At 41.8% G+C, this 19,129-nt stretch overlaps 1 protein-coding gene across 7 annotated transcripts in view; it reads left to right on the forward strand.

The window, feature by feature from the left end:
* The window catches only part of ZMIZ1 (zinc finger MIZ-type containing 1), a 321,213-nt gene that overhangs the window by 88,413 nt on the left and 213,671 nt on the right, over positions 1-19,129 (forward strand). For 4 of the 7 annotated variants that reach the window (XM_042818839.1, XM_042818844.1, XM_042818843.1 and 1 more), the window contains exon 3: positions 18,066-18,148. The exons of 1 other annotated variant lie outside the window; for it this stretch is intronic. The gene's annotated coding sequence lies outside the window, so the exon portion shown is untranslated. Of the gene's footprint in view, positions 1-12,970; positions 13,078-13,441; positions 13,574-18,065; positions 18,149-19,129 lie in introns of those variants that run through there. 2 more of the 7 variants (XM_042818841.1, XM_042818840.1) reach the window with 2 other exon arrangements.

A 19,129-nucleotide genomic window follows, 5' to 3' on the forward strand; every position in this document is an offset into this window, starting at 1 on the left:
CTTATGAGGAGTGGCTGAAGGAGCAGGGATCATTCAGTCTGGAGAAGAGGAGGCTCGGGAGACTTTACTGCTCTCTGTGACTACCTGAAGGGAGGTTGGAATGACTTAGGATTGGCCTCTTCTCTCATGTAATTGGTGACAGGACTAGAAGGAATGGCTTCAAGCTGCACCAGGGGAGATTCAGGCTGGACATTAGGAAATACTGCTTCTCTGAAAGAGTGGTCAAGCACTGGAATGGGCTGCCCAGGGAGGTGGTGGAGTCACTGACCCTGAAGGTGTTCAAGGAACGTTTGGACATTGTGCTGAGGTATACGGTTTAGTGAAAACTATTGGTGATAAGTGGGTGGTTGGATTGATGATTTTGTAGATGTCTTCCAACCTTGGTGTTTCTGTGACCCTGATTTCTGTGATTCTATGTTGACTGCTCTAAAGAAAGTATTATTCACTACTTGAGAAGCCACTTAGTTCCACACCGTACACTCAGCTTTAGTAAATAGGCTGTAATGTGATGTGCTTTTTGTCCCCTTGGAATTGAAATTCATTTCTGTTTTCAGAAAGTACCAAATACAGCATTTGCAATGGAGTGAGTCTGTGGGACTCACTGCTCTCCTCTGCATGCATGATCTGTCCTCCACCTCTGCAGCTCCTCGGCTCTTCTCACCCCTGGCCTTTCTTAGAGTTTATTCTGTTAGACATTATCCTGACAATTTTAGCTTTACCGTGGTGTTTGAAAAATTTGTATGTAACCTAGTAACAAATAGAGAAAAATGTATTGCACTACCACCTCGTTATATTATTTACTTCATGTAAGTCGTGTTACTTATGTGTTGCTTTCCTCCACTTTTCTTATATTACAGTTGGTAAGTAACTGTTCTGGTAGCGTGGTATTTTCTTTATACTGTGATAACAAATAATAATTGTGATTAGTGTTGGAATTGATGAGGTTGTGGGGAGGTTCTTTCCTACCACTGGGGGAATGATAGCAACAGTTCCAGCTTTATTTTGGTCTGCTATTAATTGTTTTTTTTTGTTTTTTTTTTTTTGGGGGGGAGGGGGGGGTTGGAGGGTTTGTTTCTTTTTGTTGTGTTTTAAAGGAGAGGAATTCCACCTTCCAAACCCTAGGCCTTCCCTGAATAGCTCACTGCTCCGATCACCCAACAGCCTGAGCGCCCCATGGCTGGCCAGCTTTGAGTAGATGGGCTCCCTGCTGCCCAGGGAGCTCCGCTGGCCACCAGCACAAACAAGGCAGTGTGTACCCAGCTCTGCAGCAGTGCATCTCCTTATTTCAGTCATTAACTGACTCCTCCAGGTGATATGTGTTTCTCTTCATCTGTAAAATGGGGGTGGTGATACTACTTTGCCTGCCTCTCAGTGGAGTCCGTGAGGATTAGTGATGTCTCTAAAGCAGCGCAGAAGTGTGAGCGTGATTACAAAGAACAAGATGTGCAATTACGGTGGCGGGGCAGCGAGCTGCGGGTGTCCTGCTGCACTTGCAGAGCAGAGCAGCTGGCTGATGAGCTGGCCTGACCTGTGCTGCTGAGGCAGATTTCATCACAGTTGGCTTGTTTGTGGGCTAGGCTGATTTCTCATGTCAGGACCTACGTTTTCCAAAGGAGGCACAAGCTACAAAAATACAAATGACAGCAATCCATCAGGTTGCACGCTTCTGTTTCACTAAACACAGCGACCTTGGGCCTGGTGAATGGGAGCACTCGTGTGACTGTCACCACCAGAAGGTCACCCGTAGGAGCCTGGCTCTGGCTGCTCTGACCACTGCTGCTTCTTCTGGGAGCCCATCCATCTCTGCTGGCCTTGCTTTCTGCACATGGGGCATGCTTCCTTGTGAAATGTACCCAGCTTTTCTCAGATCCTCCCCAACAACTCACTTCCCCTGCAGCGTTGACATGAAGTGAGTCAGTAACGACCAGCGTATGTTTTCCTTAACGGGCTTACAGATACAGCCCATCTGTTCTGTTTGGATGGAGATCTCTCTCGAGTGGGCAGTCCCCTGGGTTCCATCCTGCCTTCAGTGTCACAGCCCTGTGCGTGCCTGGCACATGGGCAGCTCTGGGCACTTGGGCTCCATTTTTAGTTTCCCTAAATTTGTTTGCTGAGTGAGATTGAAGTACAAATGGAAGGCAGTGCGAGTTCTCTCATTTGTTCTCAATGCAGACATTAAAGCCCTTTGAGTGGTTAAGTTATAGCGACTGCTGAAATTAACGAGAATGAGTGATAAGAAGGAGGATTTGTGTTTCCATTAGGATTTATTAAGACTAATGTAATCAAATAGGATAAAAACATTATCACCTTCTGAGGATCACTGTCAGTAAATGTAACAATAAAGTGATTATTCCAGTGTTTTGCCTTAGGGAAAATTAGAGGGGCTGGGGAAAAAAAAAGTGCGATGCGATGTGTTCAGGTGTGTAACACCCCTTCACTTGAAAGGAATGTTAAACAACTTAAATCTGTGTCAAACAACTGTGGTTTGTCACTGTGATGGAAGCACTGATGAGGAGCTGTGGTGCAAACAAAGGGCTGTTATTTAAAATCCTTGTAATAGAGGTTAATAAAATATTTCTAATAAAAATGTGGTAAGTTAGGAATTACAGGTTTAGCTTTGGCTGCTGATTTTTTTGAGGTACGGATCATACAACTCCTTTACACGGCTTGCTTTTCAAAGCTAAGAGTACCACAGCCCTTTTGAAAGACAGACATCAGCAAAATCACTTGGAAACCTTAATGGGTACAGCAAGCAGCATGCTTGGCATGAGTGTCCTGTGGGACATTTCTAGAACCCACACCAAACATGGAAACAGGGAACTGGCTAGGATCTAAACAGTTAAATATGATGGCAAATATTTAGTCAAAAGCAGTAGAGATGAGACATTCATTGAAATTATCTGCTTCAACAAAGGATTCAAGATACATTTTTGTCCTTACTCTTGTTCTGTTCTACCAATCTCTCTCATGAGCAGCACTGTCAGTTAGTGCTGGCAGGATAAAGCCCCGAGGATATTAGAACAGCATGATTTTTATCTTGCCTCTGTCCTGTTTCGTGGGAGTAACTGCTTGTGGCTAAAATGTTCTGCAAAACTTTGACTTGATTCATGCTGTTGAAGTTTGGTACGAGGATTAACTTTGCTGTCTAAATCTCCCACAGATTGACCTAGGAATATACCCCACAGTTATATAAGCATGTCATATTAGAGATTAAGGTGGCAAACATTTATCTCCACTAAGAAAGAATAGACCTGCTTTTCATCTGTATCAAAGCTGTGACTTATGGTGTTTTTCAGAGTGGGGATTACACTATTTGTCCTGCATTTTGTTTGGTATATTTAACTCGTATTTGTCTTGCACAGATTAAGCCTTCTCCCACATTTCTAGGAATATGTTTAGAGTGCAGATAGAGGTAAAGTTTACCTAATACTTATATAAGTCAATGTTTTAAAAGAAGAAACAGTGAAGATATTTCATTTCTCCTCCATGATATTGGAGTAAGTTCGGGGATGCTCATTCCTACACAACTTGAGCATTCAAGTGTTTTAAATGTGAAAATAACCCAACAAAATCAATATAAATTCTTACTTGATGAACTATTTAGCAATAAGTGATAAAAACATGTGATCTCTGGACTTGCTGCATTTTGCCATGTAATTATGAAAAAGGGAAGTAACTACTCTGTAAAATTCTGAAAATAAGCCAAGATAAAAAGCGCTAGGTCACAGCATTGCTCTGGAGATGACAAAAGTTGAGTGAGACTACAAGTTACAGCAAAATTGACTTCTCGTTTGCAAATTCCATTCTTTTAAACGTTAATTGTCAAACTGTTGTCCATCAAGAATATTCAGGTAGACGGAAAATTGCATTTTGCTATTTTGAGAATGGCTAGCAGTGTAACTGTCATAAAAATAAGTTAAAAGGTACGTGAAGCTTGTGGAATTGAGTGAAGAGGGTCTGACCCAACATGGTCTGAAGCCAACAAGAATCTTTGTTATGTGCTTAATGGGTACTAAAGCAGTCCCTGTTTTAATTTAGGCCTTTTTATTTCTTGATCTGCTGTCACTTGAGAACATGCTGTAATATCTGTAGCAAGTGTTTAAATAACACTTCTATCTGAAGGCACTCACCTTGCCTAAGTGCAGTTTTTTGAAACGCTGTGCCTCATCATTTTTCTACTTTTCCTGGTGTTGCTCCAGCGTTAAGTTACACTGGCCCGTAGCTTGGATACATACTCCAGGCATCTTTACTGGCATTTATGTATTATAGTGAAATCATATTTGAGGCCTGGAGATCCCAGATCCAGATCAAAATAAGGACTCTAGGATTGCTTGCTTGCAAGGAAATCTCTTGATCTCACTTGCTTTCCTGCTGTTGTTAGCTGAGGATCCTTCTGTTTCAGCTTCACTACATGTGGACTGCTAGAGGTGTCATGGAAATGGGTTAGTTGTTGTAAAGTACTTTGAAAGTAATAAGCAGTAGTAGAAGAATTATTGTAATATTGTTGAAGTATAATTATTTCTTCCAATAGAACTATGAAGAATTAATTCACAAATTGAGAGCCCAAATCTGTTTGTTTTTTTTCTGTCTGTAGGAATCAAAAGACATGTTTGTGGTCATATTTCATTTGCCATTTATGAAATAACTTATTTTCATGAGGTAAAATTACCTAGTATGCAAACTCTCTTGATTAAGTACTTGAAAACAAACATGGCTTTGTAGTAACTTGTTATTTTCCTTGAAGAATGTGTGCCCTTCCCTGCATTCAGAATTGTACTGCTTCGTGTGGTTTTGTCTTTGGTGTACAACCCACTGTGCTCTAGCTCCGCACTTGATTAAATGGCATTATGAGCTCTCTAATTATAATACCTTCACTTTATTACACTCGAAAGGATTGGCTCTGGTGAATGGTAATACGAACAGTGCGTAATGTGAATGCACTATTTTAGTCTCATTACTGATGTTATTATTGTGTGTGCTCTGAGCTTACCTTCTGGTCACCATTGTGGAGTCTAGATATGACAGTGTGCAGAATGAAGACATTCCTTCCACAAATGGTTTACTATCCAACTAATAGTTTGCAGTTTTATGCAAAGTCTGCAGTTAATAGGTGGCTCTAGCCTGAATGCAAAATTCAAAATACGAAACAAAGACCTGATTTCTCTTTTGGATTCATCTGAAGCATGTGTTAAGACTTGGAGAACTTTTCAGGAAGATTTTCCTAAGGGAAAAAAAAAAAAAAAAAGAACAGAACAGGTACTCAGGTGTTTATATTTGTTGTAGAACCAGGAAGTCTGGTGGGATTTGAAACCCATCTTTGTTTTTTTTTTGCTTTCAAATTAATTAACCTTTTGAGCAGTAACAAAGCAGAAGAGCATTTCATTTATATTTGTGGATTTGTACAATTTCTTCAACGAGAAATTGTGGAGAGGTCCTTGGTGGGATCTCAGCTTATTGCTGATAATGTAACGAGTCTGTAAAGCTGTTCACAATGTGCTATCTTTGGACAAAGGCGGTGTCATTTTAATAGCACAGAGGCAACAGGGATAGTTAATGGATTTCTTGACTAAAACCATCTTAACACAGAAAGTCCAGGGAATCCCATGGAAGGAGGAGTTTGTAGGGACTGGTCTAGGAAAAAGGATGTGGTTTAGTTCTTCACAGGGTCAGAGGAAAACTAAGAAGAAGTTGAAGTGGTGAGGACTTTGATGATAAGGAAATAATATAACGGATCTTAAATCCAGTAGGATTCAGGAAAAAGGAGAAGAAAGTCTTAAGAGAGAGAGGACTATGCTCAGTGCAGTGTGTAGCACTGAAAAAGGCAGGTGCTAGGGGATCGTGCTACCAAAAAGCAAGCATTAATGCTTCCCGGCATAGACACAGGAGGAGCAAGACCACCTGCTGCTCGAGGGCTGGGGCCCTCCTCCCCTTCTCCTCTCTCTCTAAACATTCAGGCAGTAGGGTTACGTGGTGGCTCCTCCCAGTACTGATTTTAGCTGCCGCGGGGCAAGAGGTGCAGGCTTTACAGCCACAACCTACTAGGTGTCCTAAATAAAATAAAATGTAATAAACTGAGTTTAAAACGTTTTGTTCAGCATAATAAGCAACTCATCACAGGATTACAGAAGGGCTTGAGTTGGGTGGTAAAGTATATTCTGTGTCATGCGCATGGGAGCTGTGGGCTGCTGTGCTGTGTGTTTATGCCAGTAGCTCTGCAGCAGGCTGGAAGCAAGCACCAGGGGTTGGCAGGCATGGCAGCCAGCATGTCTCAGTGCGGCTGGTACAAAGAGCCCTTGTGCAGGCTGAAAGGAGGTGAGATTATAAATGTGAAACTGTTAAAACCATCCTTCGCCTTGGAGCTTACAGAAATCCAATTTCTTTTTAAAAATAGATTTGATACATAGTTTTCCTGCTTTAGCACAACCTGATGTATATAGGATCTTGTAGAGGGGCTGGGGTTTGAATCCATGAGTAAGGCAGATCATTGGCACATCCAGCACCGGGTACGTGTGTGCCAGGTTATTCTTAGCATGAGCAGAGCCCAATCAGGAGGCTTCTGGTTTGGGTGCTGCTCTGTTCTGTTTTGTACTAATGCTGAACGTAGTGTTAGAGGAAAATACAGCACAGTTTGCTCACAACATGCAGGGTAAAATTAAAGATCAAATTAATAACTCATTTTTCAGATATGGACTTGAACCCCGTTGCACAGCAGTACCACATGGGGAGCCTTCTCTATCCTTCTATCCTTTATGTTGACATTAATGTTAATTAGTTACTTGAAGCAACTCAAAAGTATTGATGAAGGCCCCCAAAACCAATGTGCTTTTGTAAAATTGGTTTCCTGCTTGAGGAGATATTTCTTTGGTAATTGACACAAAACAGCTTCGGAAGGAGAGGCAGAAGAAAGCTGGTGATATGATTAATTCACCATGTTCTGTGTTTATTTCATGTTTATAGTGAAAAGACTATAAATACAGAGCCAGATGTTCCTTCTGTGTCCTCAGCTGAAGATCTGGCCTAAATAATACATTAAGGTGCTATCTTTTATGTTCTCTTCAACTAGAGATCTTAACATAAAAGCGCTAGAATTATAAAACCTTCCTCTTGTTTTCATTTGCAGTTTATAAAACAGTAGAACATTACCGACAATCCTCATACTGTTGTAAGATAATATATATATGTATACATGCAAATGCTGCAGTCTGTGTATTGCATTATAGGAAAAATAACTGCTCATTTGTAAGCCTATTCTCTCAAATGCCTACTAATTACAGATAATAGTGACTCATCTAATGTTCAAAATCACATGAAAGGTTTGTTGTTGTTTTTTCTCCCTTCTGTTGGTCCATATAACTTAAAGATAAGAAAATTGCATCACATAAGCAGTGATGCCCGTTAACATTTGCTCTTTGAAGGGGTAAGTGTTTACATGATGCCAAGGTAGTGGTTTTAGTGGGATCTCCCAAATAGCACAGTAGCTTGCTACTCCAGATAATTTCAAACAGATAATGTTATTTTCTGTCTTACGGGACAGCAATTCTCCTGGTTTCTCTGTTTCTCTGATTTGCCTTTTTGTGTAGTATTACAAAAGGTCTGGTGGTTTCTGTCTAATGTACTGCTAGAGATTTTAAAAAAGATGCCTGTTTATGGTCCTGCCATCTGCAGGAGCAGCAGCATGTCATAAAGTTGCTGTATTGATCTGTCACTGGTGCTGTCTTGTCTGCCAAATGAAAAATGGCTTAAACTCATAACCTGGGCCAGCAGTTTTCTTATTGTAAGCCAGACAAAAATGCTATTGATCTTCTTTGCTGAAGTGTTCTTTTCACAGCTTGCCAGCATCAACACACTGTTGTCCTTACTCAGGGCTAATTAGCTAATAATTTAATGCAACTGAGACAGCAGTCTCTGTTCAGTTTAGTAGTGAGGGAATATGCTGTAACTTCAAAAGTATGAGGGACCTTTTAAGGCTCGGTCATGACTGCAGTTCTTGTCTCCACTTTTACTTTCTCGCTTTTAGTTTGATTTCCTCAGCACTAAAGAATAATGGTCTGCTTAGATTCTCTGAGATGTGCTGTCAGTTTTGGATTTATGGCAAAGCGTAACCTAGTTGGGTTCTCAGTATCTCTAATCTTATATGGGGCTCTTGGTTATTCAGTAGCACTTGAGCTTTATGTTCATTTCTGGAGTGAAATCACATGTGATTAACTGGACTCTGTGGTTGGCAAGCTGTAGAACAGGCAGGTTCTGTCAAACGGGTGGGGAAAGGAAAGACCAACCAAACCACTACCAAATTGTTCTAAATCACAGTTCATATGGGTGATACTACTTCTTAGGGAATATGTTTTCCTAATCCTTGTCCTGCTGTAGAAGCCAGGAGGTTTCAATGAACTTCAGCTTGGAAGCAATTACTTACAAATTTGGAAAATTCACAGAAGTTTTCCACAAGTTTTTTTGATCTTTGTAATTCAAATATTCAGATAATTACATATGTGAAAGGTGATCACTTGCCTGCAGTCCCTGCATGCATTTAAGAAGCAATTGGTACATCATCAGATGTCATCTTGTTAATTCAATCCATGTTTAATTTTGTGGGTTCTTCTCCTGGCTCGTCTCCTGCTGCTTTTGTGATGGTCAAAGATACAGCTTATACTTTGTTTCTTTTAGAATAAATGGTAATACAAGCTTTTGAGGTATTAACATGGCAGATATCATCTAATAATTTTTAGCTGTTACTTTTTTTTTTTAAGTTCTTGATTGAAGGTACTAATTTCTTCCTCCATCCGGTGGAGGCTGTGTCTTAGTTCATATTTCAGCATTACATGTGATTCAGGTTATGTCTTTGTTTCACATTATTGAATGCAGTTGAGGCAGAAAAATACAAACAATCCTTTAGGGAAGTTATTCTTCACATTTCATGCATTAATTTCACTGGAGATAGAGTGTGAGTTTTATATATGTAAGAGGAGTTTAATCTATGGGATGTTTAAAATTTGCCTGAAATAAGGGAAATTTTTATCTCTGAAAGTATCCCCAACGTGCAATTAACTGTTTTAATTTGATGACTCAACAGATGCTTTTGTAAACTGGAATACATATGTCAGATATCAGCACTGATATGCCACTATATGTACTTGAAAATGACTGCCCAGACCATATTGGAATAAAGATAATATAGGTGGCAATGTTGTCCTTTGCTCTGGTAGTCCTTTGATAACAGTGCTCTATTCCTTGGCACCCTGCACAGGTTGCTGCAGGCACATGAATTGTCCAACTCTTCTTTCATGTTTTGGCATACTTGTTCAGGCTTTTCTGTATCTTCTTGTCTCCTTTTCAACGCACAGAGGCTGTTGAGTAATATTTTTCATAAAACAGTAGAAGTAAAAGTTTTTCTAGGACTTTCTGAAGATTCCCAGTAGCCAGTTCAACTTAGTTTAGATTGTTCTCCATCTGTCTAGAAAAGAAAGAACATACATTAGTAGTCCACACATGAGCAGCTTATTAGTTCATTTGCTATATGCAGTACAGCAATTTCAGACTGATCTAAAATATTCATTCACAATTACTGGTGCAGCACAGTTCAAAGCGTTTCAGATCTGTGGGTTTGACAGAGAATTTAAGGAAAATAGCTGCAAATTGATTCTGAATGTAATTAATGAAACATTTCATTCTTAGGTAAATATTAAATGCTTGGGTGTTTTTCCTTTTTTTTTTTTTTTTTTTTTTTTTTTTTTTTTTTTTTAATATTTCCTGTTACTGAGTTCTGCTGTTGCTGGCCTCAATTATGTGTTTGTTTTATGGGATGTTGGGTGGGCTGGCACAGGGGCAGGTTCTCTCAGAGGGAGGAATTACTGTGAGTCACTGGCTCCACTGGCAGCTGCTTTCCCCAGCACATCCCTCCCACCCCAGGACATCTCTGGGACCTTGCCAGCTGCTTTCTTAAAAATGTGCTTTGCTGGGCTACACACTGGTGCCAAGGTAAAGCTCAGGTGTGGCCAGAGCTCCCCTTAGTGCCCTCAGAGGGTCTAGGTGGGTGTTTGGGGAGCCACGTCTCAGGGCTGCAAGCAGGGTTTGCTGGGGTCCATCTGCTGAGGTACATGCCTTGCCACCTTTGTGCCTGTTCGTAGCAGGGCAGGTGCTGTTGGCTTTACTATGAGTTAAAGGCTTCTAGCATGCTGGAGAAAGGGGCCTTTTGAGGACAAGAAAGAAGAAAATGGATGTTTATGGGACTGTAAGCAGCGAGGTCACTGAGGAAGGGCTGGGTGTTTGTTTAGGGTCTCTCTCCTTTTTTTGAAGTGTCAAGGAAAATTCATCTGAGTTTTACAAATGCCATCAGTGGAAGAGTTTAAGAACAGCCTGCAGTAGAACTTGGCAGATCCCGAGGCAAACTTCAGCTTGTTGTGCAATGACTGTCTTTCCAGCTCAGATGTCCGCGCAGAGCACAAATTGTGCAAGGCGTTCTGCTCCCTGGCTGCCTCCCTGCACTGCTGCTGGCCTGGGGCCTCCGCGCTGGCAGCCTGGTGGAGCCTGGCATGGAGTAGGCCCTGGATGCAACCCCACAGTCCTCCCTGAGGAGCAAGAAACCCAGATCCAGGGCTACCAGTTCAGGAGCACTTGTATAAGAAGAGGTGAGCAAGGAGCCTGCTGCCGCCCAGCTGCTGCAGCAGGCAGTCAGGAGGCTGGGGACCGGCACCACGAATCCCAACGTGTGGCTCTTGCTCTTGGCCTCGTCTCCATAATTATTCCTTTTGGTGCTTACATTTCAATAACTTCAGGCTGCATGAAGGGCTTGGCGCTCTGTCAATGAAGGCTTGCCAGTATCATCTTCAGGTTGCAGTGTTGCAGCTTTCTTCTGTAGAACAGCAAAGCCCTTTGTGTAGGCACAGGTGGCGATGCCCACTGTGCCATGGTGCTCCACCTGGGGATGTGTGTGTGTACAGTATTTAATGTCACAGAAACAAGTGTCTAGGGTACCGCAGTGCTCAGTGAATTGGTGTTGAGGATGCCAACAAAAAGGACTTGACACTGGGATAGATTTGACCCTGCATGCATTAAAGAGAGATGTGTTTTTCCACCTCTCAGGAACAGTGGCCAAAAGCAGTGAAATTAGTGTTCATAATACAGATTTTTATTAATGATATGACTAGCAGTAAATTAGAATGTCAAAATTCCTTTTTATTTTATCCTTCAATAAGTATATACTTAAAATAGCTTAAATTGTATCACTTGGAACACCTTCTGTTCAAATACCTGTTTGCTGGTAAGGTCTGTTCTTATTTAACTAGAATTGGAGAAATACCCTTTTTGTCTTTACTCCCATGAGTGTTCAGTGCTGGGAATAGAAATGTGTATATTGATCAAGCTCGAAAGGATGGGGTGGTATTAATATAAGACCATATATAATATATAAATATCTGCCACTGATACCACATAGCTAACCTTTGCGCTTTATTTCAAGCAGAAGAATGTGGGACAAGGAGGTGTTATAGATTTGTTCTTTGAATACTTCTGTATGAGTTCCCATACTCTCTTCTTTGGTTGTAAAGATGAGTGCACCTGATTTTTAACTTCATCAGTTTTTAAGAAGTGAAACAAGGATGCAGGGGTTTTACTTTCTGTGAGGGAGATCAGAACTCTCCTTTGTCATTGTTATTTGGGAAAGTGAACTAAGGAAAATTTTTGGTATTTCAGGTATGTTCTACAAAAGGGTTTTAGTAAATGAAGGATTCAGTTCAAAACTAACTGGCAGAAGTAGGGGGTTTCCAGATGGAAAAAAAAAGTGCTTTTTTAGCTAAGAAGGAAATTTTGAAGAGTTTTTCCTTATAAAAACTGGGCACGAAGTTCTAAAAGGGTTCTACTTTTGTGGTTTTATATTTGTGGGCTGTTTGGTTTTTTTTGTTTTCTTTTCAAATCCTCATTTCTCTTTCTTGTGCACCTTGTCTTGATAGGTGTACTAATGCATATGCAATCCTGTTGTTTCTGTCCTGTTGTGTTAGGGACAAATTATTTCTGACCGAGATGAAACAAAACTTTGTTTATAAGCAAAATGAAAAAAATACTTCCCCAAAGTGTAGCATTTTAAATTTCTTTCACGTCAGTATTTTTCCTTAGTATAGGTTTTTTTTTTTTTTTTTCCCATCAGCAAAAATGATGTGCATGCATTACATGCAGCCCTAACCAGTTTGCTCTGCTTTCGTGCTTAAGTAGTAATGCCATGAAGATTTAAAGAAATACTCTACTGCAAATCTAAGACATTTGTTAGTCTCGATGATGGCTTAATTTTTAGTATTCCATGGTGGTTTATATCTTGACATTTCTTACGACCTACAATTAAAATGACTTTAGTGAAGTCTCAACCTATATCCAGATTGCTGAGCGTGGTTAACTGTCTCCAGGGAAAGAACTGCTTGCTAAATCAATTTGTTCTTTTCTCAAAACAGATTAAATGTGTTTTACCAGTTTAAATTAAAAAATAAATAACCACAAATGACCTAATGTTACACTTCAAATTAAAAGCACATTCTACCCACTCTGAGGGGCAGCATTTGGGTGCCAAGTTTGCACTGATAGTATTCCACCCGAGATAAGTGAATGGTTAAAAACAAGCATGTCTAATCCTGTCTCACTGCTCTGTTAGTCTTGTTTGAGCGTTGTTGATGGCACACCACTTGGGTGGGTGCTGGCTGCTGGATGTGGCAATAATCTCTTTTGTAGAACCTGAGCTGTGCTGCTGCCCTGCCTCCTCCTGCTGGGTAGCTCACACACCGCTGCCTTCTCAGGCGAGCCTTCTCGCAGCCCTCCTTCAGCAGGGCAAGCTGCAGAACTCGCTTGTGACTCACCTGCACCAGCAGTCCATGCTTCAAGGATGATTTCCTAGGCTCCTCCTGCCTGCAATTTACTTTTGTATCCAGCATGCAGTGCAAGTACAGGGAACCGGCAGCACCTGGTGCTGCGTGAAGCTGCAGAGAATGCAGGCAGCTGCACATAGAGAGTCTGCAGCACTGGTGGTGCCAGGAGTAGCCTTTGTTCCTTCAAACCACTTCCATGGCCATGCTCGAGCGGGTTATTGTTTGAGGCTGTGTAAGTACAATAGGGTCTAAGGGAAAGGGAAGGGCATTTTTTTCTAAAGTAGAGCAAAATAAACTATGGAAATTAGTGGCAATGGCCTCTAATAATGGGATTTTACAAGAGATGTCCAACCTCTAGAACAATGGCTCAGCGTAAGCCAAGGTTAATAGTGCTCATTGTCTTCTGCCTGTGAGCCGGCAGCTCAGCTCTCCCTTAGCAGCACAGGCAGCCCATGTGCCACTGCCTGCTGCAGGCTGGGTTGGCACTGCTATTGGGATGGGTGCTTGTAAAGCCAAGATTGTGCTGGGCACCTGGCCTGGATTTCGTGTACTTTGCCATAGGAGCAGCCCAGCTGGGCAGGCAGCAGCAGGCACAGCATGTCTTCCTCCGTGCTCCTTGGCAGCAGGGGGTGTGGGGATCTGCTGTGGTGCTGAGCTATTGACCTCAGGTGTATCGGGGCTGTTCTGAGCTCACCTGCAGCGTGGGAAAGGGAACCGGCTTGGGAAAGGTATTCTTGCAACAACGGGATGGTGGTGGAGTAAGCTGGGAAAGGCAAAGGGTTTTTTTCTTTTGCTGTTGTAAACTGAAGGTCATGATATTGTTTAGTGCTGCCATTAGGTCTTATGTGTGGAGAGTGACACAGCTCTGAAACTCCCCGTGCCTCTAAGTGAGGAAATAAAAGCTTGTGGCTGCCTACATCTGAGAAGAGAAGCGCTCGAGTAGTCCTTTATTTTTCAAATAATGCCTAGTGCAACTTTGACATTGATTTCTGTTTAAAATGAATCATTTAACAGAAATAAAAGAGATATTTAAGCAACAAACTAGTAAGCAAGAAAAAAAAATAGGAAAAGATAATCAGGGAAGTGGAGAATGAGTGAATGAACCTTTTGCTTTTACTCTTGTGAAAAATAGGGAAAAAAGCAAGCAAAAGCTGACGCTTTCATTGCTGTTCTACTCTACTCCACTCTACCTAGTAGGATGAGCTGGAAAAGCCTGCCTGCAGGAAGAGGGTGATGTGTGCAACAGCACGAACTTGGCTATGTCACAGCCTGGGCAGAGTTAACCACAGCAAGCCTGTGGCCTGCCCTGCAGGATGTCCATGTTTGATTTCCTAGGGAGATCAAGCCTAGAGGTGCAGACAAAGTTGGCAATTGTTAGAGGGACTACAGCTTATCACTGACATCCCAACATTCCCTCCCCACAGGGTTATTTCGTCCCATCTCTGATCTTCCTCACTCCATCCCTGCCCTGTAGAGGAGCGCATCAACCTTAGCAGGGCAAAGTGCTCTGTGCTTACATTTCTGCAATGCTCTGAGCCTAGCCTCTCTCTTGCCCTCTTTTTCTCCAAGCAAACACCTACTTAGCCTTGCATGCTTTAGCAGCACTTTATGCTTCTCGATACAAAATTAACAGACTTTAGGGCAGAAGACCATCAGCCATATTATTACAGTGTTGAATATGAGTTACTTCAGAATTTACAGAAAAAAATGCCCAAGTTTATAAAAACTACTGAGCTGATCGAGGGCTGTGCTAAGTGATGAGGACAGCATGTCATATTTAAACACTGTCTAGAAAGTTGCATATTTCCCATGCAGCAGGAGTATTCTTGCTGTTGTAGAAAATGCAGCACACTGTGCTGTTCGCTTCTGACCCACTTTCAGCCTCAGGGTGCATGAGAGCTGGAATTGCGCTGTAAAGTTCACTGCTGTTTTGCAGGAATTCTGAGTTGAACATGCTGCCGTTAAATGAGAATAATACTAGAACTTGGAAATAACTTATGAAAATACCCTTTTTTTTTTTTTTAGGAAAAAAACCCAAGTGCACCTGCCTCATGCATTTCCATAGTAAGATTGCACCGTACACTTAATTACCTGTCTTGACAGTATTTTTGTTTTCCAAGAATTTCTGCACGTGTTTTGCTTGCTATCTCTTCATTTTTATTTGGGTACACAGAGGTCAAGTAGCTTTTTGTGTATGGAATCTGAAGGTTTTATTCTTGATCACCCTTAGAATTGTGGTCCCCTTGCTGGTAGTTGAGCCCTACACAGGCTGAGTAATGAGGTATACAGTGCATCCCTGGAGCCCTCTGGCTTTCTCCAGCGACAGGGCTGAGGAGGTGACAGGTTCTAGAAAGAAGTTTGTGGCATCCCCTCTTCGAGTCTTTGGGGCACACATTATCAGCTCTACAGCTTTAGTAATTTCACTTTGGAAGCCTGGAAATAGCACCTTTAAAACAAAAAGCAAATAACAACAAAATAAAAACAGAAGATCCCTGAAAGCTGTGGTTTTCATGTGAAGATGAGACTTTTGATAGCTATGTGTTTGAAAAGGTCCTGTTACTGCAGGAGGCATGACCAAATTGGCAGAGCTGGCAGCTCTGCCGTGCTGCCTCTCTCTCCTACTCCTGGCCTCAGCAGCCTATGCTGCCCATGCTGCTTGTCTCTTTTGCTGTATTGATTTTTACACTGTAATCTACTCAGAGCAAGGGTTTTGTCTATTACGCATTTGTAACACACCACACGTGCATTATTACAGAAATAATGTAATACAAAGTGCCTGGGATTTCAAACATTCAGTGTTTCATAGCCAAAATTTGGCCAAGAAAAAATCCTTCTGTTTTTGTGCTCCCTCTGCTGGATCCGTACACGCAGGAATTATTGGCTGTCCCTAGAGCCATGGGCTTCCCTCTTCTCTTCCAGAACCCTCAGCTAACAGTTTTGCCACCTGGCACCTCCGGATGCTTGCACAAAGTGCTTGGTTCTTCCCTGAGCATACTCATGTGGCTGCTTCACAGGACGTAGACTAGGCATCGGTCAGAAAGGAGAAAAACATGCTGTGAGGCTGTGGCTTTAAGCCAAGAAAGGTTGTGATGTTGGTTTTAGGGTGCTTTCAGTGAACTGCTATTCTGCTGCTCTTTTATTCTCATAGTCACCTTCTCCAAAACTATGCCAGTGTCACTGGTTTGGGGATTTTCCCAGAAATAGGATGAGAGAGCTAATCGGACTTTTAAAAAAAACTGTTCTGTTGTAGAGTCTGAATCTGGTTCTGAGCAAGTCTTTGCCTGGTGTGGTGGCAGGGCTTGGCCCAGCCCAGCCTCTGAGCAGGTTGTGAGGCGAAAGCACGGAGCAGATGCTGATGAGGACTGTGCCAGTGTCCTTGGAAGAAGTTTGGACCTGATTTGCAGAAAGGGTGGGTGGTCTGTAATGTGAATTCACTGAAATGTTAATGGGATTGCCCTTTTCAGAGGTGCTTTATAAAATAGAGTAGGAGTTGTGGTGCCAGTTTTACAGATGGACAAACTAAAACACAAAGGAGTGGAGTGAAGGGTTGGCTCCTTATTTCATGACAGTGTGGTTTGAGCTGGTTTAAGCAGACTCTGTTTGACCCTCTGCCATCACGGCTGATCACTTCTGCCCTCGTGCCCATTCCCTGTGTTGTGTTGGCACAGCTGTTTATGAGACAAATGCTAGAGGAAATGAGCTCCTCGTCCAGCTAGCCATGCAGCTGCACAAATGCAGGCTTGGAAGTGAGCACCCAGGAGGGAGAATTGTGAGGCAGAGCTGAAGCTGCCAAGTAAATGCTGCAGCCCAGTGTCTGAGTCCTGTCCTGTAGCACCAGCCAGGGATGGAATCTGGCTGCTGGGATAGGCAGAACGGAAGTTTATCCTTTGAAGAAAGCAAACTTAAAAGTTAGATTAAATAATTAATTTTGACTTAATTAAGAACTTAGTCTGTATTAGCAGAGAAAGTCATGTTAACACATACTAAACCTGAATCCTTTAGTGTGTTTCCCCCAGCTTGTGTAATCAGAACAAAAGCACTAGGGAAAATTCTGGATAAGAATAAATGTGTTTCAGGGGAAAACATTCACAGTTCAGTGAGGCCTTAAAAGCCAATCATTCACTCAGGGTGTCTGTCAATATGTAACTTCCCTAAAATTGCCGTTTGCTGTGGGACAAGAAGAACAGCAAAGTTCCCAGCTGAAGCAAATTGTCTCTTGGCAGCTCTGTATATACCAGGGATGGAATAGTTGTTTCAAGCATGTTATTCAGATGCTTTTATTCTTTGTATGATATCAGTGAGAAGAGTAAATAAGATTGTGTAACAAACACTAAATGCATGTAACAAGTTGCTTGAAAAACTTGAAGGTTTTCTACTTTTTTTGTGGGGCTCAAGTGTGGCTTTTGCATCACATCAGGTGCTAACAAGGTGGCTGCTTCCACAGCTGGTCATTTTGGGGTTCTAGACTGACCACAAGTTGTACATTATTTTCTTCCATCAGCCTTGCTTCTTCCTCTTGGATGAAATATTATTTTGCATAGAAGTTGCTTGGAATTTTGTCAAAAGAGAAGCAAAATGTTCTCTCATTCTGTTCCTTTCTTCAATATGTGCTGAGTTTTAGAGTCTTAGCAGCATACGCCTGGAAAGACACCTTGTCTGACTGCTGAAACAGCATGTAACAAAATACGCAGTGCCCGTAAACATTCTGCTGTCTTCCTTTACAGTATTTCTTTATAATTAAAAAGCATTTCCTAGAAGTCGTAGCGCTGTGCCAGTGTAATCCATAAACTCGCTTTGTTTTTCTACAGACAGGATGGTGTTTTTGTGGTATTTTGGCATATCCGCTTAAGCAGAGTTTGGGGGTGTTTATTTTTTTAAATGGCACTTAACTCATAGCAGACAGCGAGTTCCTGTATGAAGAGAATAAAGACGCTTCAGCATGATCTTTGGGTGAAAAAATGGCCATTTGGCGTGGTAGAATTTTACTACCTCTTCCTCCTCTCATTTTTACGGACCGTGAAGCCTGTAAGACTTGAAATGATGGAGTGAACTTGCAGAGTTTGGGGTAGCTGGAAATCTGGGCTGAGTCTCAGCTCTGGGGTTGTTACTGGGCCTCCCAAATGCTCTCCATTTGTCTGAGGTCTGCTCAGTGAGCTTTTTCACGTGTTACCATGTCACTCAGGAGAATGGAAGTATGATGTGTCTGTGCTTGTATTGCAGGAAAATGGATCTTGTTATGTGAGGGCACTGAGGAAACCGGCCCCAGATACCGAGAGGAAGAAAGGCCGGTGGGAAATATTCAGGTAGGAAGGCTTTATGGACCCGCAGAAGGTTGAAAGTTCTTGTGGGTCTTTGGCCATTTTCCGTATGATGCATCATTTCTTATGTCTTAATGGCTGATCTGGTTGCTATCAAAGTTTATTTGTTTTTTTAAGAATCAGTCCTGTTTGGTCAATTGATCGCAACAGTGAAACACTGCAAGCAAAGCCCTCAGCATAAACATTCCTTGGGCTATCCCTGGTACAGCTATTGATCGTGATACTGAATACAAACAAATTACTCTTTGCATGAGCCATTCGAGCTATAAAACACAGCAATAATACGTTCTACTTGCTGCCAATAAATGTGCATTTATAATAAAGAGGGAGAAGTCCCTGAGTAGAAATGAACAGTATTTTCAATAGTGTATTCAATATCTTATGTCCAGCTGTTGCACAGAGCAAAAAAGCAGGTAGTGGATGCTCCATAATTTTTTTTTATTATTTTTAAGATATTTTTAAGTATTTTGTGAGCCAGGAGTCTTGTCTTTGCTTTATTTCCAGTATGGATCAGGGTTTCTCAAGTACTTGGTCCATGTATTAATTGTTTTGGGGACCAGCTGCCTTTCCTTTCACTGTCATGTGGCTCATCTCCACGTTTACTCTTAATCATATCCCTGTGGCATTTCCTTGTGTTGGCAAATGCCATTAAAGTAACTTTCACATATTTATGGTTGTTTTGAAAGCAGCAGAAATGGGGGGGGAGGAGTCAGTACCCTTGTGACCACCACCACCACCAAGGGTGCCTGGATGATAACTGAATCCGTTTCCAAAAGGATAAAGCTAATGATCATCAGAGCATAGATATTTTTTTTAATCTGCTGTACCATGCTCTTATAATCCTCCTCCCCTTCATCCATATTTTCAGCACTGCGCTTTGATGAGCTACAGACAGTTGACCCGAAGGCATTTCTTGATGAACATTTCTATCTGCTCTCAGCCTTGAAAAACTCAACCTTTTCAAGA

This window comes from Centrocercus urophasianus, unplaced genomic scaffold, assembly GCF_019232065.1.
Source record: "Centrocercus urophasianus isolate 14NV4802_14NV808 unplaced genomic scaffold, USGS_Curo_1.0 seq_17, whole genome shotgun sequence".
Classification (NCBI taxonomy): Eukaryota; Metazoa; Chordata; class Aves; order Galliformes; family Phasianidae; genus Centrocercus; species Centrocercus urophasianus.